The 24913-nt window shown below is 39.0% G+C and overlaps 1 protein-coding gene across 6 annotated transcripts in view; it reads right to left on the minus strand.

Moving 5' to 3' along the window:
* Nucleotides 1-24691, minus strand: part of WDFY3 (WD repeat and FYVE domain containing 3) — a 281573-nt gene extending 256882 nt beyond the window's left edge. For all 6 annotated transcript variants that reach the window (XM_060114184.1, XM_060114194.1, XM_060114198.1 and 3 more), the window contains exon 1: nt 24201-24691. The gene's annotated coding sequence lies outside the window, so the exon portion shown is untranslated. The remainder of the gene's footprint in view (nt 1-24200) is intronic.
* Between the last annotated feature and the right edge of the window lie 222 nt (nt 24692-24913).

Below are 24913 nucleotides of genomic sequence, written 5' to 3' on the forward strand. Positions count from 1 at the left end.
CATTAAGATGTTACGGAAGAACCCGAATGAACTTTCTGGCCAACCCACTATATTGCCATTTATAATACCACCACCAAACCATGAAATATGCAAGATTTGTGTTTTGTTTGTTTGTTTGTTTGTATGATTTGCGGTACACGGGCTTCTCACTGCTGTGGCTTCTCCCGTTGCGGAGCACAGGCTCCAGACGCGCAGGCTCAGCAGCCATGGCTCACAAGCCCAGCCACTCCACGGCATATGGGATCCTCCCGGACCGGGGCATGAACCCGCGTCCCCTGCATCAGCAGGCAGACTCTCAACCACTGCGCCACCAGGGAAGCCCACAAGATTTGTGTTTTGAAAACCATAAAACACTGATGAGATAAATCAAAGATGATGTGAGTAAATGAAGAGATATACCATATGAATGGACTGGGAGACTCAACATAGTTAAATTATCACTCCTCTCCAAAATTTATCTACAGATTCAATGTAACCCCAATCAAAATTCACGTAGATTTTTTTTTTTTTGGAAACCATCAGAATGATTCTAAAATTTACACAGAAAAGCCAGGAAACTAGAATAGCCAAAACAATTTCAAACAAAACAAAATTGGAGTACTCATATTACATGATACCAAGATTTATTATTATAAAGCCACAGTAATCAAGACAGTGCGGTACTGGTGAAAGGACAGAAACCTAAATCAATGGAAAAGAAAGATTTCAGAAACAGAGGTAGACATACATGGTCAATTGATTTTTGACAAAGATGTCAAGCAACTGAATGGAGAACAGAAAAGCTTTTCACCAAACAGTGCTAAAACAATTGGACATCCACGTACAAAAATCCAAAACAAAACAAAAAAATCTCAATCAACCCATACATCACATTACATCCAACCTTTAACTCAAAATGGATCACAGACCTAAATGTAAAACCTTAAACTTATCAAACTTCTAGAATAAAACGGTGCTAGGACTTCCCTAGTGGCACAGTGGTTGAGAGTCCGCCTGCCGATACAGGGCACACGGGTTCATGCCCCTGTCTGGAAGGATCCCACATGCCGTGGAGCGGCTGGGCCCGTGAGCCATGGTCGCTGGGCCTGCGCGTCCGGAGCCTGTGCTCCACAGCGGGAGAGGCCACAGCAGTGAGAGAGGCCTGTGTACCACACGCAAAAAAAAAAAAACGGTGCTAAATCAGTGACTCTGGGTTAGGCAAAAAGTTCTATCGGATATAAAGCACAAACCATAAAAGAAAAAACTGAGAAACTGGATTTCATCAAAATTAACTTCTGCTGGGGCTTCCCTGGTGGCGCAGTGGTTGAGAGTCTGCCTGCCAATGCAGGGGACACGGGTTCATGACCCGGTCCGGGAAGATCCCACATGCCACAGAGCGGCTAGGCCTGTGAGCCATGGCCGCTGAGCCTGCGCGTCCGGAGCCTGTGCTCTGCAACAGGAGAGGCCACAACAGTGAGAGGCCCGCGTACCGCAAAAAAAAAAAAAAAAATTAACTTCTGCTCTTCAAAAGACACTGTTTTAAAAATGAAGTCACTATTTTAAAAATGGGAGAAAGTATTTGTAAAACAAATACCAGATAAAGACCGGTATTTCCAAAATATATAAAGAACTCTTATAACTCAATAATAATAAAATAAGCAGCCTAATTTTATTTATCCATTTATTTATTTTTTGGCTGCATCTTGTGGCTTGTGGGATCTTAGTTCCCCAACCATGGATTGAACCCGTGCCCTCGGCAGTGAAAGTGCAGAGTACTAACCACTGGACCCCCAGGGAATTCCCAAGAAGCCTAATTTTCAAAAGAGCAAAAGATGTCAATACTTCTAAAATAAACCAGTTGTAGGTGGTAAACAAGCAGATGAAAGGATGTAAATATCATTACTAATGAAAAGCAAATTCAAACCATTTTTAATAATGCTGCTATGAAAATCAGCTTTTTTGCAGACATATGCTTTCATTTCTCTTGGATATATACCTAGGAATGGAATTTACACCTCATAAGGAATAAGTTTAATTATGTAAGAAACTAACCAACTATTTGCTAAAGAGGCTATATCATTTTACCAGCAATGTATGAGAGGAAACTTCTAGTTGCTCTACATCCTCATCAATCTTAACATTGTGAGACGATTCTTAGCCATGCTAGTGGGTGTATAGTAGTATCTCCATGTTTTGTTTTGTTTTTTTAATATATCTTCATTGGAGTATAACTGCTTCACAATACTGTGTTAGTTTCTGTTGTACAACAAACTGAATCAGCCATATGCTTACATATATCCCCATATCCCCTCCCTCTTGAGCCTCCCTCCCACCCTCCCAATCCCACCCCTCTAGGTTGTCGCAAAACACCGAGCTGATCTCCCTGTGCTATACTGCTGCTTCCCACTAGCTATCTATTTTACATTTGGTAGTGTATATATGTCGATCTTACTCTCACTTCACCCCAGCTTTCCCCTTCCCCCACCATGTCCTCAAGTCCATTCTCTACGTCTGCGTCGTATTCCTGCCCTGCCACTAGGTTCATCAGTACCATTTTTTTTTTTTAGATTCCATATATATGTGTTAGCATACAGCATTTGTTTTTTTCTTTATGACTTACTTCACTCTGTACGACAGTCTCTACGTCCATCCACCTCACAACAAATAACTCAATTTCGTTTCTTTTTAGGGCAAGTAATATTCCATTGTGTATATGGGCCACATCTTCTTTATCCATTCATCTGTCGATGGACATTTAGGTTGCTTCTATGTCCCGGCTATTGTAAATAGGGCTGCAATGAACATTGTGGTACATGACTCTTTTTGAATTATGGTTTTCTCAGGGTATATGCCCAGTAGTGGGATTGCTGGGTCATATGGTAGTTCTATTTTTAGTCTTTTAAGGAACCTCCATACTGTTCTCCATAATGGCTGTATCAATTTACATTCCCACCAACAGTGCAAGAGGGTTCCCTTTTCTCCACACCCTCTCCAGCATTTATTGTTTGCAGATTTTTTGATAATGGCCATTCTGACCAGTGTGAGGTGATACCTCATTGTAGTTTTGATTTGCATTTCTCTAATTAGTGATGTTGAGCACTTTTTCATGTGCCACCTGGCCATCTGTATGTCTTCTTTGGTGAAATGTCTATTTAGGTCTTCTACCCATTTTTTGATTGGATTGTTTGTTTTTTTGATATTGAGCTCAATGAGCTGTTTGTATATTTTGGACATTAATCCTTTGTCCATTGTTTCATTTACAAATATTTTCTCCCATTCTGAGGGCTGTCTTTTCATCTTGTTTACGGTTTCCTTTGCTCTGCAAAAGCTTTTACGTTTAATTAGGTCCCATTTGTTTACTTTTGTTTTTATTTTCATTACCCTAGGAAGTAGGTCAAAAAAGATCTTGCTGTGTTTTATGTCAAAGAGTGTTTTCCCTATGTTTTCCTCTAAGAGTTTTATGCTGTATGGTCTTACATTTAGGTCTTTAATCCATTTTGAGTTTATTTTTGTATATGGTGTTAGGGAGTGTTGTAGTTTCATTCTTTTACATGTAGCTGTCCAGTTTTCCCAGCACTATTTATTGAAGAGGCTGTCTTTTCTCCATTATATGTTCTTGCCTCCTTTGTCGTAAATTAGGTGACTATATGTGTGTGGGTTATCTCTGGGCTTTCTATACTGTACCATTGATCTATAATTCTGTTTTTTATGACAGTATCATACTGTAATGATTACTGTAGCTTTGTAATATAGTTTGAAGTCGGGGAGCCTGATTCCTCCAGCTCCGTTTTTCTTTCTCAAGATTGCTTTGGCTATTCGGGGTCTTTTGTGTGTCCATATGAACCATAAAATTTTTTGTTCTAATTCTGTGAAGAATGCCATTACTAGTTTGATAGGGATTGCACTGAATCTGTAGATTGCTTTGGGTAGTATAGTCATTTTCACAATACTGATTCTTCCAATCCAAGAACATGGTATATTTCTCCATCTGTTTATGTCATCCTTGATTCCTTTCATCAGTGTTTTATAGTTTTCTGAGTACAAGTCCTTTGCCTCCTTAGGTAGGTTTACTCCTAGGTATTTTATTCTTTTTGTTGCAGTGGTAAATGGGATTGTTTCCTTAATTTCTCTTTCCAAATTTTCATTGTTAGTGTACAGGAATGCCAGAGATTTCTGTACATTAATTTTGTACCCCGCAACCCTACCAAATTCACTGATTAGTTCTAGTAGTTTTCTGGTGGCATCCTTAGGATTTTCTATGTATAGTATTATGACATTTGCAAACAGTGACAGTTTTACTTCTTTTCCAATTTTTATTCCTTTTATTTCTTTTTTTTTCTCTGATTGCCATGGCTAGGACTTCCAAAACTATGTTGAATAAGACTGGCAAGAATGGACATTCTTGTCTTGTTCCTGATCTTAGCAGAAATGCTTTCAGTTTTTTACCCCTGAGTATGATGTTTGCTGTGTGTTTGTCATATATGGCCTTTATTATGTTGAGGTAGGTTCCCTCTATGGCCATTTTCTGGAGAGTTTTTATCATAAATCAGTGTTGAATTTTGTCAAAAGCTTTTTCTGCATCTATTGAGATGATCATATAGTTTTTATTCCTTAATTTGTTAATATGGTGTATCACATTGATTGATTTGCATATATTGAAGAATCCTTACAACCCTGGGATAAATCTCACTTGATCATGATGTATGATTCTTTTAATATGTTGTTGGATTCTGTTTGCTAGTAATTTGTTCAGGATTTTTGCATCTATGTTCATCACTGATGCTCGTCTATAATTTTCTTTTTTTGTGATATCTGTTTCTGGTTTTGATATCGGGGTGATGGTGGCTTTGAGGATGAATTTGGGAGTGTTCCTCCCTCTGTAATTTTTTGGAAGAGTTTGAGAAGGATGGGTGTTAGCTCTTCTCTAGATGTTTCATAGAATTCACCTGTGAAGCCACCTGGTCCTGGACTTCTGTTTGTTGGAGGATTTTTATTTACAGTTTCAATTTCACTACTTGTGATACGTCTGTTTATATTTTCTAATTCTTCCTGGTTCAGTCTTAGAAAATTGTACCTTTCCAAGAATTTGCCCATTTCTTTGTGGTTGTCCATTTTATTAGCATATAGTTGTTTGCAGTAGTCTCCTATAATCCTTTGTACTTCTGCAGTGTCAGTAGTGATTTCTCCTTTTCAATTTCTTATTTTATTGATTTGCATCCTCTCCCTTTTTTTCTTGATGAGGCTGGCTAAGGGTTTATCAACTTTGTTTACCTTCTCAAAGAACCAGCTTTTAGTTTTATTGATCTTTGCTATTATTTTCTTTGTTTCTATTTCACTTATTTTTGTTCTGATCTTTATGATTTCCTTCCTTCTACTCACTTTGGGTTTTCTTTATTCTTCTTTCTCTAGTTGCTTTAGGTGTAGGGTTAGATTATTTATTTGAGATTTTTCTTGTTTCTTGAGGTGAAATTGAATTGCTATAAACTTCCCTCTTAGAACTGCTTTTGCTTCATCCCATAGGTTTTGGGTCCTCATGTTTTCGTTGTCATTTGTTTCTATGTATTTTTTTAATTTCTTCTTTGATTTCTTTAGTGATCTCTTGGTTATTTAGTAGTGCACTGATTAGCCTCCATGTGTTTGTGTTTTTACAGTTTTTTTCCTGATATTGGCTTCCGATCTCATAGCGTTGTGGTCAGAAAAGATGCTTAATATGATTTCAATTTTCTCAAATTTTCCGAGGCTTGATTTGTGACCCAAGATGTGATCTATCCTGGAGAATGTTCCATGTGCACTTGAGAAGAAAGTGTATTCTGCCACTTTCGGGTGGAATGTTCTATAAATATCCATTAAATCTATCTGATCTATCGTACCATTTAAAGCTTGTGTTTCCTTATTTATTTTCTGTTTGGATGATCTGTCCATTGGTGTAAGTGGAGTGTTAAAGTCCTCTACTATTATTGCATCACTGTTGATTTCTCCTTTCATGACTGTTAGCATCTGCCTTATTTATTGAGATGCTCCTATGTTGGGTGCATAAACATTTATAATTGTTATATCTTCATCTTGGATTGATCCCTTGATCATTACGTAGTGTCCTTATCTCTTGTAACAGTCTTTATTTTAAAGGCTATTTTATCTGATATGAGTATTGCTACTCCAGCTTTCTTTTGATTTCCATTTGCATGGAATATCTTTTTCCATCCCCTCACTTTCAGTCTGTATGTGTCCCTAGGTCTGAAGTGGGTCTCTTGTAGACAGTATATATACGGGTCTTGTTTTTGTATCCATTCAGCCAGTCTGTGTCTTTTGGTTGGAGCATTTAATCCATTTACATTTAAGGTGATTATTGCTATGTATGTTCCTATTACCATTTTCTTAATTGTTCTGGGTTTGTTTTTGTGGGTCTTTTTCTTCTCTTGTGTTTCCCACCCAGAGAAGTTTCTTTAGCATTTGTTGTAAAGCTGGTTTGGTGGTGCTGAATTCTCTTAGCTTTTACTTGTCTGAAAAGCTCTTGATTTCTCCATCAAATCTGAATGAGATCCTTGCTGGTAGAGTAATCTTGGTTGTAGGTTTTTCTCTTTCATCACTTTAAGTATATCCTGCCACTCCCTTCTGGCCTGCAGAGTTTCTGCTGAAACATCAGCTGATAACCTTATGGGAATTCCTTTGTATGTTATTTGTTGTTTTTCTTGCTACTTTTAGTATTTTTTCTTCAAATTTAATTTTTGTTAGTTTGATTAATATGTGTCTTGGTGTGTTTCTCCTAGGGTTTATCCTGTATGGGACTCTCTGTGCTTCCTGGACTTGGGTGACTATTTCCTTTCCCATGTTAGGGAAGTTTTCCATTTCCTTGAATGATTAGTGATGTTGAGCATCCTTCTATGTCCTTATATCTTTCTACATGGTATGTATTGGCCATTCATATACCCACAGTGGAATGTCTGCTGAAATCCTTGGCCCATTTTTTGACACAGTTCTTTGTCTTATTATTAAATTATGAGAGTTCTTAAGATATGGTGGTTCAAATGCTTTGCTGGATATATGTTTTGCAAATATTTTTCCCAGTCTTTAGCTAGCTTTTTCATTTTTTTAATGGTACAGAATGTTCATTTAGAGAAAATTCATTGAGCTGTACACCTACACTTTCTTCACTTTTATTTATGTATATACTTGAAGGAATAGGTTTATTTAAAAAGAGAAAGAGGGAGCTAGATAATGGATGGTTCTTTGAAAGGTGACAAAATCATCATCAACTAGTAGTCTGAAGATGATGCAAAATGGTCTGCAAATACTAAAAACTAGAAAATATATCCATATACTTTAAGTGCCCTTCATAGCATCTGGGTCCTATCAGATGTCCAGGCATGAAAACTAAAATTAGCAAAGGAAAAAAATAATGTGTTGAAGGCCTCTCTTCTGCAATTCCTTACTGCAATTCAACCTCTGAATTCTAGGCATTTCAGATTAGGATATATTATACTTTTTATCAATTAGTTTTACGTGAAAGCTTTATGTTGATGAGAAAAGCAAAGAGATTCAACTTTAGTGTAATTACGTAAAAAACTAATTCATGCAATGCCTTTCAATAAACATCTGATTGTCAAATACATATGCTAAAAAATTTAAAACATTACATATACTTAAAATAGATAAGCAACAAAGATTTACTGTATAGCACAGGGAACTATATTCAATATCTTATAATAACCTATAATTGAAAATAACCTGAAATATATATATATACACACATACACCCAGGTGAGTCACTTTGCTGTACACCTGAAACTAACACAATATTGTAAATCAACTGTACTTCAATTTAAACAAAAATTTCATATGCTTTTGTTGGCAGCACAGATAGCTTTATATGTAAGTACTATTTTTTAGTCCTTAATCATCCCAAAATTATCTCTCCTAACACTCTAAGAAACAAAAATCATATGTTGGCATTTTTCATATTAATAAAAATACATGCTTAGTAGAATATGAAATGTCAAGTAGAGCACATTTTTTGAAGCGAAACAATAAAACTGCTCTCCACCACAACACCAACTCTTCTTTTCCCCTAACCCATGCCCCAGAGATAGTCTTTAACAGTCTGATATGCACTTTAGACATTTTCTCTGCTCAAATGAGTATATATAGGTACACACACATACACACACATGCCATCACAAATAAAGGATATATGACATTTTAAAATTCTATTAGCCAAAATTTTTTAAAGTTTTTAAATGAGGCTTTTATGATTGAGGAACTGTAAAACATGAAATCAAAAGGGGAAAAGATTTGAGTCAAGTAAGACAAAAATAGGTTAAAATTTAACACAGCCATTGGATGTGACTTGAAATCTTGCTTAAGTTTTGAGAACTTACAGAATATATTATTATTTCTGTTGTAGACACTTCTTAAGAATAGCTAGAGTGCCTACAATCCTTCCCTTTTCTGTGCCATGATCAATGGCCTTGAAGAAAAAGATCAGAGAAAAAATTAATAGAGAGATTTAGGGAATGGTTATTTGAATGAACCTCTGACAACAGGACCGCAGTCTAAAAAAATTCCTCACCAGAACCCTGCTGCTGCCAATCAATGCAAACAAATCAAAATATAAAGCCTTGGGCTTCCCTGGTGGCGCAGTGGTTGAGAGTTCGCCTGCCGATGCAGGGGACACGGGTTCGTGCCCCGGTTCGGGAAGATCCCTCATGCCGCAGAGCAGCTGGGCCCATGAGTCATGGCAGCTGAGCCTGAGCGTCCGGAGCCTGTGCTCTGCAACGGGAGAGGCCACAACAGTGAGAGGCCCACGTACCGCAAAAAAAAAAAAAAAAAAAAAAAAAAAAAAAATATATATATATATATATATATATATATATAAAAGCCTCTTAATAATCAGGTAGACAAGATGACCCTCATCAGAGATCAAGTCATACTCCCTCTCTAGTCAGCCTAGTCCTTGCTCAGTGGTTTCATGAAAATAACCACAAGCAGCTGGCAGGAGAAGCAGTTATGCAAGGGATCAATTACATTGACTCACTAAGACTGACCTCACTGCCCCTACTATTGAGAAGCCAATTGCCTGAGTCCCCAGCAGGCACTACCTCTTAGCAGGCATCAAGCCCCTTGGATTACAGAAATGGTGATGGCCGATCCTTGCTGTAAGAGTCACCAGTTCTGAATTTGCCTCTGCCAGCACCACTATGCAGGATTAACTGAATGCTTCCTATAAATCACATGGCCTCTGATCCAGGAATTCACTTCAAATGGCAATGGGTAGATCCACATGGCCTGATTAATCAAATACTCTTACTTGGACACAGCTGTCCCCACAGTAGGAAGCAATGATTATAGAAGCTTGATGTAAGAGTTATTGCCAGAGCTAAAAACTTCTGAATTTGGGGTGCTGTCCTGCAGGATACAAAATGGGCTCTGAAACATCTACCAAAATATGCTGTCTCCCATCTCCAGAATATATTGGATGAGGGAACCCAACAGTAATAGTGGAGTGGTGTCTTTTCTGCTCTCAAAATTTTGCTTTTTATCTTATGAAATCTGGAATCTGCTCACCTAGAAGTTTTAGTACCAAAAGAAAAAAAAAAAAAAATACTTCTACCAGGAGACAGAATAACTGTTTTACTCCACTGAAAGCTGAGCTTATCATGTTCAGTTTTATTTCTTCATGACAGTAGAAAAACAAGCAAAAATGAAGGCTACAGGATGGGTTAAGAGTGACTGTCCATGACTATCAAGGGGAAGAGAGGTTGCTACTCTACCTTTGGGGGCTAGGAAGACCATGAGAAGAACTCAGGGGAATCCACTGGAGTAAGTTCTGGTACTACTATGCAGTGTTAAGGTTAGTGGAAGCCTATCACAATACCATACAGTCAGAGCTACAAGGAGCTCAGACGCTTTCAAGAATGAAGGACTGGGTCAGGTTGTGAGGAAAAGAACCCTGATAAGCCGAGATGCTAGCAGAAGGTATGAAATCTGAAGTGAAACAGGTCAGGGTGTGTGCACTGATACAATATTAAGGATTGTAGCCACCATTAATTTCCTTACTAGTCACTGGTAGATGGTAAGTACCCCCATCTTTCCCTTAAATACATTTTCTTTTTATTTCCTTTCTCCCAATCATGAAGATGGCAAGTTAGCAGAAATTAAATTTAAGTTGTATAATATCAAGATAGAATCACAGTGGAACAAGGGGCAGCATGATATCACCCCTAATCAGGAGCCCTATGGTACTGCCTCTGAATGTGGCACTTTAGCTTGCATTTAGATTTTCTCCCACTAGAAAAGTTGCCTCCATGGATGGGATATAGCAGGGTGATCTCAACATTTATACAAGTGGGGAGGGAAGTGAGGGGAAAGAAGAGCAGGGAAGGAAAAGGGGTAGTTAAACTACTAATGGGTGAGATCTTCTAAACACCCCCTAGGAGGGCTGCCCGGCTTTCCATTTCTCTTTCTGTGGGGACAGTCCCCACCACACAGGGGCAGACTCCTGGGGTTATGACTGTACATCATAACCGTGGGTCCTCTGGCTCTAGGAGACAGATCCCTGAGCTGAAAAGGGCTAATCTAATCATTTCTTGTTGGAATATAAAAATTGAAAAGGCAAGGCAGAGAATAAATCTTTACAGTGAAGTCACATTAATGGCAGGAGTCTGGAAAGAAAGTATAAAAACTCCTGCTGATGAGCTCCCAAGAGCTGCTCTGGTTTCTTCTGTTCAAGCCCCACTCATTCCATTCATCAATTTCCAGTGTGGGTTCCAAAAATGCCTTTTGGTCCCCCTTAAGCTGGTGAGTATCAGCTGACTGAAACCCCAAAATGCTACTGACTTCTTCTAGGAAGTAAAAAGGTATGGAAGGTTCTCATTTTAATGTCAAATTATCACAATCGTACATTTTCCTTGCTTCCTCTTAGCCCGCTCAAAAACTAAACTAACATAGTGTACTTTTGCCTTCAGAATTGTGACATTAGAACTCTCATGCCTAACGTGCTTTTTCATATCCTCCTATTTTGCAAGAAAGCACATTTACCCCAAAGCTTCAGTCTGTTCATTTTAGCACCAGTTCCGTGTTAAGACATTACTCTGAAATGTCAGCAGTTCTCTGCATCTCGTGATCCCATACTAGTGCCAACAAAGCAAAGTGAATGATTACTGATTAACAATGGAAATGAATTCTGTCCTTAAAAGACAATAGTATATAAAAAAAGATTTCAAGCCTAGTCTGTTTGTACTCTCCATGTGCCTTGCTTCTCCGGTCACTTATATCCTAGATATAGACTTCTGACAAGGGATGCTTAAGCAGTTTCAGCCCTAATCTTCAATTCTGGATCAAGTCACTATTAACATTAATTCACCCAGCCTTTACACCCCAGATTAGATTACTAGGGTTCCTAGCTTGTTCTGCTACCCATTGTGCTCTACTCTTCCCCTCTCTGCTGTTCTAGCCCTGTTTATACCTCAGTTATTGTAACTAGGCTTCTGTTCTAACACTTCTGGAGATTCCTAGTCTGGTCCCTGCCTAGTGTCTTCCTAGTACTGGGACACCTACTTTCGATTATCAGTCCCAATCCCAAGGACTGGTATCAGGCCATTATCTAGAGTCCAGTACCCAGACAGAATTCTCTGGCAGCCAATCATATAAATATATGTATAAATTTATGAACTCACTCATTAATTTCTCTCTCTCTCTCTCTCTCTCAATTCTATGTGCTTCTTCACCTTGAATTCCCATTAGCAATAGATTGTGCAGATTGTTCTCTGCCTGTTCTATCCCTGACATGGGCTACCAAAGAGAACTTTTTCTCAAACACCTGTAGTTTAGGTGAGATTGGCTCTAACATGCAGCAATCTTTCAAATGTGGACTCCTTCTAGTCTGTCCTGTATAACAGTAAGCTCGGCCCTACTCTAAAACTTGGCCATGCTCTGTCATATCACAAATACAACAAAACTCGATCAAATCTTGAGATATCGTAAAAGTATACAAACTTAACATAATTTAGAAACAAAACAAACAAATGAGAAAATTTTTCTAAATGGTATGAATTGGAAACTTTGTAATACAGTGATATTAAAATAACATCATATGAATCCTGGACATTTACATGCCAATTTTTTTTTAATCATCAGATTATAATTTCTAAAACTAGAAAAAAACCAATTACATTTTGTAACTACATTCTATTATAGCATACAGAAATGACCATTTCATTCCCAAGAGTTCAAGCAGAAATTTCTTGACACAAAACAAATAAGGTACATCAAAGCAATAAAGTATATAATCTAATCATATAAATTAGTATCTCTTTTGATCAATGCTAAATTCTTCTTTATGAAACATGATTAAATTTCTAATTCCATCTATTGCCAAAAAATGGGATTCCCATCATTTTCTCCAAAGTCTAGCTTTGTTATTAATAGTATATCCTCATTAAAGGTGCTTCCCCTCCTGGCTTTCTCTACCTTGATTCCTAAATAAAGATCAAGTTACACATGGGATCATCATGGACATAACAAAAAACTGCAAAACAGCCCAAGATTCAAGGAAAAAGGTGTGTGTATTTACCTCAAGCCCCTTACAAGCCAAGAGGGCTGCAGTAAGAACAAGTACAATGGATAATAAGGAACTCCAAATACTGTGGCTAGAAAGGAAAGCCAATAAAACCTCAAAGCAGATGTTGTCACCACATTATTTAATGATTATCTGTTCATAAACTAAACTAGTTTACTAGCTCTTTGAATGGAGAAATACTATATTATCATCTTATTATTTTCAGAACCCAAAGTAGACAGTTAATGTTCTCTTGTTGAATGAAAAACAAACAAAAAATCAAGGATTCAGATGGCTAGTAAAACAGTGTCAAATGTACCCATCTTACAGTGCAATAAAGCCACTGTGGAATGACAACTGCCAGGCAGGACCTTACTCGAAGAAAACCAAGTATAATGTGAGTCCTAAGTCCCATTTCCCCAAAACACTCCCTACTAGTCGATAAACACAAGGCAAAATGCAGCTCACATGATGGATTAATGTCATCTGCTTTTAACTATTCACCAGGTAATTATTTACCTCTATTCTAACTTAATATTACTATAACACTTTCCTCAAACACTATGTTTAATATTTATCTTCTAAAAATTCACCTTACTACTTGTTTATGTTGGTAGGACTTCTCTATTTCAGTCATCTGGCCAATTTATCTTCTAAATTACTGTTCATAGACATTTTCTAGTGATTTGAAGTCCCAAGAGGAAAATAATAATGAAATTTAGTTTTAACTGTAACTCCAATAAGCTACAGCATTCTTTACTAGTCACTCTGACATCTTTAAACTTTTTTTAATAAAAACAGGACTTTCTTATTGATCTCTCAATGATAAGAGATGACAAAATGCAAAAGTCTAACTCAAAACCTGTGCATAGTACGTACCTCTGCTACTTAGAAAAATTAGATAAAAAATTTTTTAATACAAATCAGTGTCACCACTACGTTAATCATGTAAGAGCATTTCTAAACTTTAACAAAACACAAGAAAGCACACCCAGGTGTGATTACTATCTATAATGTATGCTTGCTTAATGTTAAATAACAAGACCAAAGTAACAATTAGGTCCTGGAATGCAACCAGTCTTCTTCCATTAAAACAGCACTCGCTGAACAGAACTTCACTGGACTGGAATGATGCTTTGTTGGATGACATTAGGATATGCAAAGCAACTATTAAATTCTGCACTAAAGTGGGTGTCAACAAGCAGAGTAGCAAGAAGAAAGGCTAGAATATGGGGATCCTTTTAAAGATCTCTTAATGCTGGCAAACAGCAGTCAAAAAATGGTTCATTTCTGATGAATGCATTAGGCTGAGAAATATCAGAGTTCATGAAAATCCATAAAGAAAAAAGAATAAGCTTTCTAAGAAAGACACAATACCCCTAGCTATGAATAGAGATCACTAGTATTATCATCTCAGAAAGGCTATTCAGCACATTTTCCCCCTGCCCTCTCCCAACTACACAAGTGCATGTTGGTGCTAGGGTGGCCTTAATGCCTTTTCAGCAGCTGCCATGTCGTGTCAGGATTCCCCATACCCTCCTTAAAGTATAAACACCTATGCCAACACATGTGGTGGTTATGTAACCCAACTCAAGCTGGGAATCACTGAACTTATTTACTCTGGTGACTCAGATTTAAATCTAGGTCTCTGTGGAAAAGGAGGCAGAGAACACAAATGCATGTTATGACACCACTTTTCATTAATATTTATTGTATAACTGAAGCAAACTCAATATTTTCTGCTCTTTTATAAGTCTGACGAAAAAACGAGCTTTTGGAAATGCTCCAGGTTTGACTAGGTACAGGTCAGCATCTGCTAGACTGAATGACCTGGGCAGAACAAGTCCCTTTTACAGGGAACTCTTTATTTTCTCTCTCTCTCCCTGTTCCCCCTCCATGGTATTTCCACTCACCCATACTGTCCTTTCCCTTCCTTCTCCAGCCTTTGCTTTAAGTCCGCCACCAATAGCTACCTCTTAGCAATGCTGAAGTTCACAATGTCAAGATAATTTTTTTGATGTTACTTCACTCCGAGATAATAAAAATACTTTAAACACTGGTAAGACTTCAGAAATAATAAAACAGCAACAAATCAGTTTTCATCTTGACCAAAGAGGTAACTCATCTAATTTATTTCTAGACTTAGCAAATGAAATGAAATACATAAAGCATGTCTGTCATCAATCCAACAGATCAAGTTATCTTTAAAAAGAATACATGCTAGGGAAGTCATATTTAGTACAATTTTCATGGTGACCTCGTTGTAAAATGCTTCAGGAGCAAAACTAAGGTTTTCATGTTAAAAATATGTTTTCTTCTAAATGTTTTACTTTATCCCTATTCCTTTTCCTCATTACTTAAATAATAAATTCAGACTAATTTTTTCCCAAGAGACCTCATCTGATTCATTGATGGTGAAATCGATTGATTTTATAATTTTCTGTAATTCTGATATAAGTAAATCTCACAGTTTTCACCAAGGAATTTCTACCAATCCACCTGATATTCAGATCAAACCTCATCTTAGGGTTACCCTAAGCATTTCAACTAAAAGTAATCTTTCTACTCTCTAAGTATCCATAGAACTTCTGTACCCCTCAGACAGACTAATCACATACTGTTCAATTATTTATGCATCCATCTTATTTCCATTATATTATAAAGTTATTGAGAGCAGGACTATCCATGTCTTAAACATCCATGTATCTACCAGAGTACTCAGGACAGCACACAATAAAACATTTAATAAATAATTAGGAAAAGAGTATAGAATTATTAATATACATTATAGCATCATTTGAGAATCTACTTACAGTGTTTCATTTTGGGAAATAAGAAGTAGGTTCCCAGAGCAAGTTGAATCCCTTATATTTGGTCTAATTTAGTCACTAGGCGTTAAACAAATAAATCAGATTAAATAAAATTATTAGGCAATCAATCGACAATGATATTTCTAAAAATAACTGAGTTTATTTTTATTTCATACTTGTTTACTTAACTGTGGCATTTATCATCTAAATCACTGTGTTTTAATGAGCAGTGTGCCACAGGAAAAGAACTTGGGCTTTAGAGTCAGAGAAACCCAGGCTTTAATCAAGAAGATCTGATTATGAATTTACTGAGGGATTTCTAGGGCAAAGAGAATAAGGAAACATAAAAAAACATATATTATCATTCTTTCATTTGATAATGAAGTCTTAGAATTCCTAGGAGTGACAGTAAACATTTATTTTCTTAAGACTTACATAATTTTCTGACAACATCCTTATTACCTAACTACATTCATTCACTCAGTGCTTACTGAAGGCCAATTACATGCCTATGTGTATTTGGAGAGAGAATAAAATTTGCTGAAATATATTATACAATATATGGTAATGTTCTACAGCTGTTTATACAACTATACTAAAAACACCCCTTCTATTTCTGAAATCTCCTCTATATTCAACAAAATGATAGCAGGTACTTAATAAATACCATCCCTTGACTAACTGTCCAATATTTCTTTCTTTATATTGTTACTTGTTAAGAATGAAAGTTCCCAATAAGCAAATATAGTAGTGATTAAATCAAAGAGCACAGCAAAAAGAATGCCATGTGACTGAATTTTACCTGACTAGATCGGGGCTGTGAATGATGTACTTGGTAGAAAAATAATCAGCCATTTGCCTAGTTACCTGTTGCCCTTTTCACAGAAAGTTAAGGGAAGAAACAGACCCTTGGTCTGCTGGCCTGTGGAAACAAAGTATAGAATCTAACCTCTTCACTCTCTGGGGAGAACAAAAATATCAACATTCTTGTATTTGTCAACATTTTTCAAGGCTAGCAAGATCACTGTGCTTTTAGTAATAAAGTATAAATGAGTATTGTACTATAGTCATGTAAGATATTACCACTGGTCAAGAGTGATAGGGGAAGGGCACATGGGACTCCACTATTTTCACAACTTCCTGTGAGTTTATAATTTTTTCAAGATTTAAAAAATATATCAGTAAGGTAATGCAGTTTGAACAAATGTTAGGGAAATTAAAACAAGTAAGCTGCTTTTCTAAACTCAAACACTCAAAATGTACTAAGAAATCTGGATATTTTTAGAAGATACTCGTGGGGTTCTTTTTAAAGTGTCGAGTCCTATATATTTACAATAATTAATCACCTCCTAAGTTATATAATTTATAAAGCAAAATTTTACTTACATGCTTTTTTTTTAGTGGATGCTTTACTTAGAGCAAGGCAATAAACCTAAAAGATTCTGTGCAGATAAACTAGTTGTCCCCCCTGAAGAAAAATAGCAAATACAAAATAATTTTGGTATGACTTTCTAATATCAGATAATGACTGTGTATCAGATTCCTACTTTTCTTAGGCTAATATTAAATTAATTGGCCTCCCTGAAGTCCTTACTGGCTGGAGAACAGAGGGACACAACTAGGAAGAAACATTATACAGAAAGAGGAAGCTGGGCCTGACAGATTCATCAAGTGTTGAAGATATACCTATCAAAGGTATGTCAAAAATCAAGCTGTAACATGACACCTCTCACAACATAGGTACCAGTAGCTTAAGGAACAAGGAAAGCTAAAAGAAGTAGTGTCAGAAATCAATGATCACTATTATGTAAGGGACCTGGAGTAGAAAGGTCTGCCAACAGATGAAGAACCAGAGGGCAAACAGGACAGGTGACCCACCCAAAAAGTAACACAGCTTTCAAGGGGCAAAGGCAGAACACGAATTCAAATCTCTTAATTTGGGGGCCTCTGAAGTACCATTATAAATACGCACTTATCTTTTATCAGTAATAATAACAAATACTTTAAAGGGATTAGGCCACACACAAAAGAATCCAACAACCCTAATTAGCTTATTTATTTATTTATTTGAAATCCTCATTCAGTAGTCTTTTAAACTCCAAAATCAGTACAGCAGTGCTTTAAATCCATTGTGGCTTCACATGTATCTAGTTGATTTAAAGTTACTCATCTAAGCTTGCAATCTCACCAAAATGTGTAACTAAAGTACCGCCTAAGTCTCTTCTCTTTACTGAGTAGGGATTCAGTTTTCTTAAGACTTAAAAGTATCTGTTATTGAGTTGGCATAATGATAAAAAGGGTTGCCACAGTACATGTCAAAGTCTCAAGTTTGCGCGGGTACTACAGCACCTGATCACAAAACAGTGATATATTAAACTTAAAATAACTAATTGCATTAACACTGTGCCAAGCCACATACTAATATACTATACACAAATCGAAGCAGGTGACAAAAATTTAAAAACAAACTTTATGAAACTTAAATCTAAGTTGTTAATAATTTTCCTTGACTTAAGAAAACCAATGTGCAAATTTAATACTAAGACTATTCTACTAGAGAAGTAAAACCAAGACTCTACTCACACATAACCATTAAAACAGAAAAAAAAACCCAAACCCAAAACAAAATTTCAGTACTTAGTGAAAGCACAGTGTAGTTGGTCAAAATACAAATAGTATCTCCATTAAGCAGGCTAAGATATACAAAGTATTTCATATACAAAAAAACTACAGGGCATATCACTGCTAGACTTGTCACAATGGATTACAACACTATGAAGATCAATAATCCAATATTTATGATCTGTTACACACAAAACAATCTATTGTACACAATAATTTTTTGGCTAAACAAAAATGGAGGGAGGGCTTCCCTGGTGGCACAGTGGTTGAGAGTCCGCCTGCCGATTCAGGGGACACGGGTTCGTGCCCCGGTCCGGGAAGATCCCACATGCCACGGAGCGGCTGGGCCCCGTAAGCCATGGCCGCTGAGCCTGCGCGTCCGGAGCCTGTGCTCCGCAACGGGAGAGGCCCCGACAGTGAGAGGCCCGCGTACCGCTAAAAAAAAAAAAATGGAGGGAAAATGACTCATATCACTAAAAAGCATTACTTTAAATATTCTTCCTCAAGTCTTACAGCTTCTGCAGATGCAATACTTAGCGTCTCCCAATGTTCTTCTCCTGCAGGTTCAAAGACATGCAGGTACTGGGGAATCAGACAGAACGAGGAAGGCTGAGATGTAAGGACGGAAGGATTCGCAGTTACCGTTAACAATTCTAGGCTTAAGATGATAACCTAGATGTTCCAGTGTTGAGGGTGTCTGTGCTGGAGCCTGACATTTCTACAAACTCAGTGGTGAGCACAAAACCCCAAAACTCTGCATCCGTACAGTCGAATAAAAACATCAGCTACGACTGCCTGTTCAACCAAATGAAACACTACAAAATATCGACATTATTGCTATACTAGACTTTTCTCACTCTGCAGGGCTTCTGCTTCAGTTGTTTACAGAAGTGATATTCTAGACCTTGTGTCTTGTTTATTAAATAATCAGTGTCTTGTTTATTAAAGATTCAGGGGCCCAGGAATAAAGTAACCTCAAAAATTCCCATTAAAGAAAGGAAAACAGAAGTGTGAATGAACAGAAACATTGTGCAATTAATCCTATTTAGCTTGGAGAGAAATTATCTACATTTCTTTATTATTACATTTGTTTAGAATGAATGAATGAGTGAATTTCCTAAGTATTTGGCATTTCTTGAGCATGCAGTTAGAGGAAGGAAGGCCATAGGGAAACATGTTAAGGGATTTGCCCATGGTAAATGTTTCCCTTCCCAAGGGAAGCAGAGGAAAGAGTGAGCAGAGGCTGGCACATGGATGTCCACTCAGTCATTCACCAAGTATTTATTGAGCACCTATTATGCACAGCTCATTGCCCCAGCACTAAATGTACAGCAGTCAGCAAAATAGACAGAATCCACGTCCACATGAGCAATACTCTTGGGTATCTCCTACCCAGTTTTTAATGATTAACACCATTTTCAGCAACATAATTCTACAAGCATTCATCCAATGAAACAGGAATTCAGAGGTTTAAAAGAAAAATCTAGGACCTCCATCTAGGGGGAGGAGACAGATAAATAAAGCAGCTATTAAGTAGAGGTATGACAAAAGGTGCTAAGGGAACACACAGGGGAGGGACAACCAAGTGCTACTCCTGGTAAAAAGACCAGCTTCCAGGCAGGAGAGGGTAGCACACTTCAGAAACTTCAAGCAGGAAACAGAACACTTCTCTGCCCATGCAGAGGACACGCTCTAGGCTCAAACTGAGATCAGAAGTCCTTACACTGCCTACAGGGTCCGTGGGCCTCCACTACCCTGACCTCAGCTCTCACCTCCCTCCAGCCAACCCCCTACTGTTCTCTAAACACTTCAACACCCTCCTGCTTCAGGGCCACAGCACCTGCTTTTCTCCCATATCTAAAACTCTCTCACTCCCTTAAGTGCGTTAAACCTCTGCTCAAAAGTCACCTTTAACAGAGGGGAACACACATTGTAATATTTCATGAAAATTAGCTTTCTAAACATTGAAAAGTAATGCTGCAATTATTCATGGATTAATGCTCCTTACAAGATCTGGGATGACTTCAAAGACTACTTGACTGAATTATTTCAGTCTACTGTTTTCCCTTTAAGTCCAAGTAAAAATCGAAGAAATGATTTATCATTTGAGAATTTTTTAATTCTAAATTTTTCTTAAAGAAACAAAACTTTACCTAGCTTTTTCTAAAACCACATTAAAAAATGTTAAGAGCTAAGTATCAGAATTCTCTAATGATGCTTTCTTTTATAAAAGCAATTTTAATAAATGAAAGCCAACTGTACAATAAGAAACTCAAAGAAACATCCTTTAAGTGCTACTGCCTTCATATTGAGATCATGACCGATGACCATGCCAAAAACAAAAATTATTTAGCAATGTCTGTCATAAACTTCCTACGCTGGTTCAAATACTATTGAAAGTAACAATTAAGAAGTCAAAAACACTAAAGGAGACCACTAGACATATAACAAACAGCTAAAGTTTTAATAACTGACAATACTAAGTGTCAACAAGGGTGCAGAGCAACTGAAATTTTCTTACATTGCTTCAGGTAAGAATGCAAAACAGTAGTCATTTTGGAAAACAGTTTGGCAGGTTCAATATAAAGTTACCAATCTTGATAAATATACACTTTTCATAGGACCCAGTAACCCCCTCCTAGGTACAACTCAAGAAAACTGAAAACATTTGTCATACACACAGACCTGTACATAATCGTTTACAGCAGCTTTATTTATAATCGTCCAAAATGGAGAACAACTCAAATGTCCAACTCATGAACGGATGAACAAATCGTGGTACCTCAATATATAATGGAATGCTACTCAACAATACAAAGGAACAAATTTAGTGGCGTGCTAGGGCTGACTGGTACGGCTTATGAAAGCCCACTGTTAATTTTCAGGAGTTTTGCAAGCTGATTTATGTAGCTTAACACAGGCCATGATGAGAGTATACACACTGCAATAATTAGCAGATGCTATCAATCAGGGATTTTTTTTTTTGGAGAGCAGGCTGTTACAATGTTTATCAGCATACCATTTAACAAACTACTGATACATGCAACAACTTAATGAATATCAAAAGTATTATGATATATATATATGGAATCCAAAAGAAAAAATGGTTCTGAAGAACCTAGGGGTGGGACAGGAATAAAGACGCAGACGTGGAGAGTGGACTTGAGGACATGGGGAAGGGGAGGGGTGGACTGGGAGGAAGTGAGAGAGTGGCATGGACATATATACACTACCAAACGTAAAATAGATAGCTAGTGGGAAGCAGCCACATAGCACAGGGAGATCAGCTCGGTGCTTTGTGACCACCTAGAGGGGTGGGAGAGGGAGGGTGAGAGGGAGACGCAAGAGGGACGGGATATGGGGATATGTGTATACGTATGGCTGATTCACTTTGTTACATATAGCAGAAGCTAACACACCATTGTAGAGCAATTATACTCCAATAAAGATGTTGGAAAAAAAAGGATTACGATAAATGAAAGAAGACACCAAAGACTACACACTGTACAATTTCATTTATGTGATATTCTAGAAAGACAACAGGGACATTAATTTGATTAACAGTTGCCAAGGCCTGGAGGTAGAGGGAACGGATTCGCTACAGAGGGGCATGAGAGAACTTCTTGGAGTGATAGAAATGTTTCATATGTTGATTGTCGTGGTGATCAGCCAATTGTATACATCTGCCAAAACTTTTACCACATGTAAATTATACCCAATAAACCTGACTACAAAAAAATTATAGAGTAGAAGTCATTTATCTCTTAATTCTTTTATGGATGACAAATGCATCACATACAAAGAGGGAACTGGAACTTAGTGGAAACAGATAACTCACATAAATAGAAAGAGATTAAAAATGTAAAAAAAAAAAAGTGAACTTGTAATCACAGGAAGTTAAAACACAGGGTCGGGATAATCCTGCCAAGAATAATGTAGAAATGGCCCTACTTTGAGTGTCATTCCAGACTAGTATCATTCAGAGAGGTTAGTATCACTAAGGTCTCTTCCTACTCAGAGTCAGTGGCTCAAAAATCCCGTGATATTTTGTGTTATGACAATGTCAGATCCGCTTTTCAACTGTAACGAAACATCAATTACTCATTTTAACATCAAGCAAATGCTGTCATTCATTGACTTAGAGCCAAGTGCAGCCTTGTTGTTAGGAGTGCTGGCTCTGGCTTTAGACAGTCTGGGCTCAAATGTTGGCCCGCCAGTGGCTATGACTTTGAACAAGCTTCTCTCGATATCTATTTCCCCATCTGTAAAATGGGATTAACATTTTCCTGAGGTTTCAATAAGAATGCATGAAAAATGACTTTTATGTGCTAAACTATCAATAACAAACATTTCTTATGCATAATTGGAAGTGAAAGATATAAATTATCAAATCTAATCCTCAGAATTTTAGTTTTCCTAACATAGGAGATTTATCCTTTAATTATATATCCAGTGGTTCATAATTCTTTGCGTAGGCAGATCTTTTTGAGAATGTGTTGACTCCATGGACCCTTTACCCAGAACAAAATGCAAATATATACTACATTCATATGATTCCCAAGGATTCAAGGACCCTCTGAAGCTCATGCATGAAATTAAAAATGCCTGAGGTAAACTCTTAAAATTACAAAGTTGAGCAGTGGATTTTAAGAATCGTCAAAGTAGAGAATCCAACTAATATTGAAACAGCACACTGTCATTTACTTTTTTAAAAAAACTTTTCTTTTGCAAGTAAGACCAGAACATCATGTTTCTAATTCATATCTCCTTTCTGCAGAAATTTTAAATTAGAAGCATAACATTTTTTACATGAATCAATTTCAACTCAGAAAAAGACACTAGTAGTAGAAACCTATATTTCTACCAGCCAGAGAATGAATGGTTCATAGTGTAACATGCACCACTGATGCTCAAATATCATAGGAAGGGTTCCCAAGTCAGTCTAATGCAATATGTATTTTTAAATATCAAAAAAAAAAACCACTGATTCCTATGCTTAGCGTCCCATGTTAAAGTTTTATTTTTCTTTTCAAGCGAGATTTATATTTTCCTAGACGTACGCACTACTAGCACATCTAGTTTATTTATTTTTTTAATCAAACATTTTTGGTTCTGTTTTATGTTGTTTATTTGTTACCCCGTTTGATGGTGGAAACTGTTCCAAACCTGCTATCAAATAATTCCAACCTGGAAATATGCTGCTATCTCAAAGCAAAAGGTTTTGTTTTTCTTTAATTGTTTCGTTTTCATACTACAATAACCACTTGGCACTGACCAACTCATGCCCATCACTGAACAAAAAAATAGTTTTTCGCATGCAGTAGCACCATTTTCCCACAGGAAACAACGATTTTTAAGGCACTGGAAGTCGAGGCAAGGGTTCACATACATAGCAAACATCCTTTCAATCGGTTTTATCTGATTATTTCAGTGAAAGGAAAACCTAATACCGTAGATCTCGGAATTCAATGGTAAAAATCAATGAAACGCTGCACCTGAGGATCACACACTTGGCTAGGTCGGCCGAATGGCTTTTGGTCGGAAAGGTCACATCTGCTGTTTAAATCCCACAGTAACCGTGAATGTTCGCGATGCCACCACATCCCCCGTACAAGAGAAAAAAAAAGGGCAAACACACTCCGCGAGAGCATCTCTGGTTGCTTCCACAAACGAAGGTTTCCAGCACAGGGCGTGTGTGTGGTGGGGGGGAGGAGAGCAGGGCTCGGGAATAAGCCAGGAGAGGCCCGCAGTCGGCGGAGACAGCGCCCGACGGATGGAGGCCTCGCTCGACGGCGCCCGGGGGCGGGGGGCTCCGGAAGCCGAGACCCCGCGAGGTCTGGCTGAGGGGACCGGACCCCGATTCCTGTATCGCCAGGTTACGCCCCCACTGTTTACAGGAGGTAGCGTCCAGCCCCCTCCTCCCCCACCCCCCTAACCACCCCAGCATCTCTCCCCACCGACCGCAGCCCTTGACCCCGACCCCGACCCGTCTGCTACGGCGCCCTCTCCAGGCCGCGGTGGAGGACACAGGCCAGGCCGCCAGCCCTGGAGACGGCGGCGGTGGCTCTGGGGCAGCGCGGTCCCGGGGGAGGACGGCAGCTGGGCCGCGGCCTGTCCCCAGGGGCAGCGGGCGCAGGGCCGCGAGTGGGCAGCGCCTCCGCCCCTTACGAACAAAGCGGCCGCGGCGCGCCGGGCGCAGGGCTGGGGGTGGGAGGCGGCGGGCAGGGGGCACTCACCGGAGGGCGGGTGGGCGCGGGCTGGCCTGACCCGGAGCGGGACCGCGGCGGGCCGGGCTCCGCGCCGGGGGCGCGCTAGCGACGGCGAGGGGGCGGCGGGCGCGGCGTCCACGGTGGGGCCCGGGAGCCCCGCTGAGGGGGACGGGGCTTCGGGCCGGGATCGATGCTGCGGCCGCGGGGTGCGGGAGCCGGTCGGCCGAGGCGTGCAGCGGCGCTAGGCGGCCGGGGTAGCGACGCCGCCGCCTCTCCCTTCTCCTGCCCCGCTCCCTGCTCCCCCGCGTCCTCCTCCTCGCTGGGTCCCCGCCGCCGCCGCCGCCTCAGCCTCGGCGCTTCTCGGGCTTCTCTTCTCCATCAAGGCCGGGCCGCCCCGCAAGGACCATCCCGGAAAGTGAGGGGCTGTTGCCGTTTCCCGCAGCTGTTGGTGGCCATCTTTAATCCTCCTCCTCCTCCTCCGGCTTTCTCCACCTCCCGCTGGCTGCCTGACTGACTGACTCTGGATCCTCCTCTTTCCCTTCCTGCCCCTCCTACTGAGCCGGCGGCAGAAATTGCAGCCGCTCTTCCTCTTAACCCTTCTGCCTTTCCTTCCTCTTTCCTTACTTCCTTCCCTTCCCTCTGCTTCCCGCTTTTACCCTTCTCTTACTAGCTGGCTTCGCCCCCTCTTGCAGGCAGCGGGCTCCGATTCTCTTAGCCTGAGTTTGGACCCCCTTTTCACT

This window comes from Mesoplodon densirostris, chromosome 1 (assembly GCF_025265405.1).
Source record: "Mesoplodon densirostris isolate mMesDen1 chromosome 1, mMesDen1 primary haplotype, whole genome shotgun sequence".
Classification (NCBI taxonomy): Eukaryota; Metazoa; Chordata; class Mammalia; order Artiodactyla; family Ziphiidae; genus Mesoplodon; species Mesoplodon densirostris.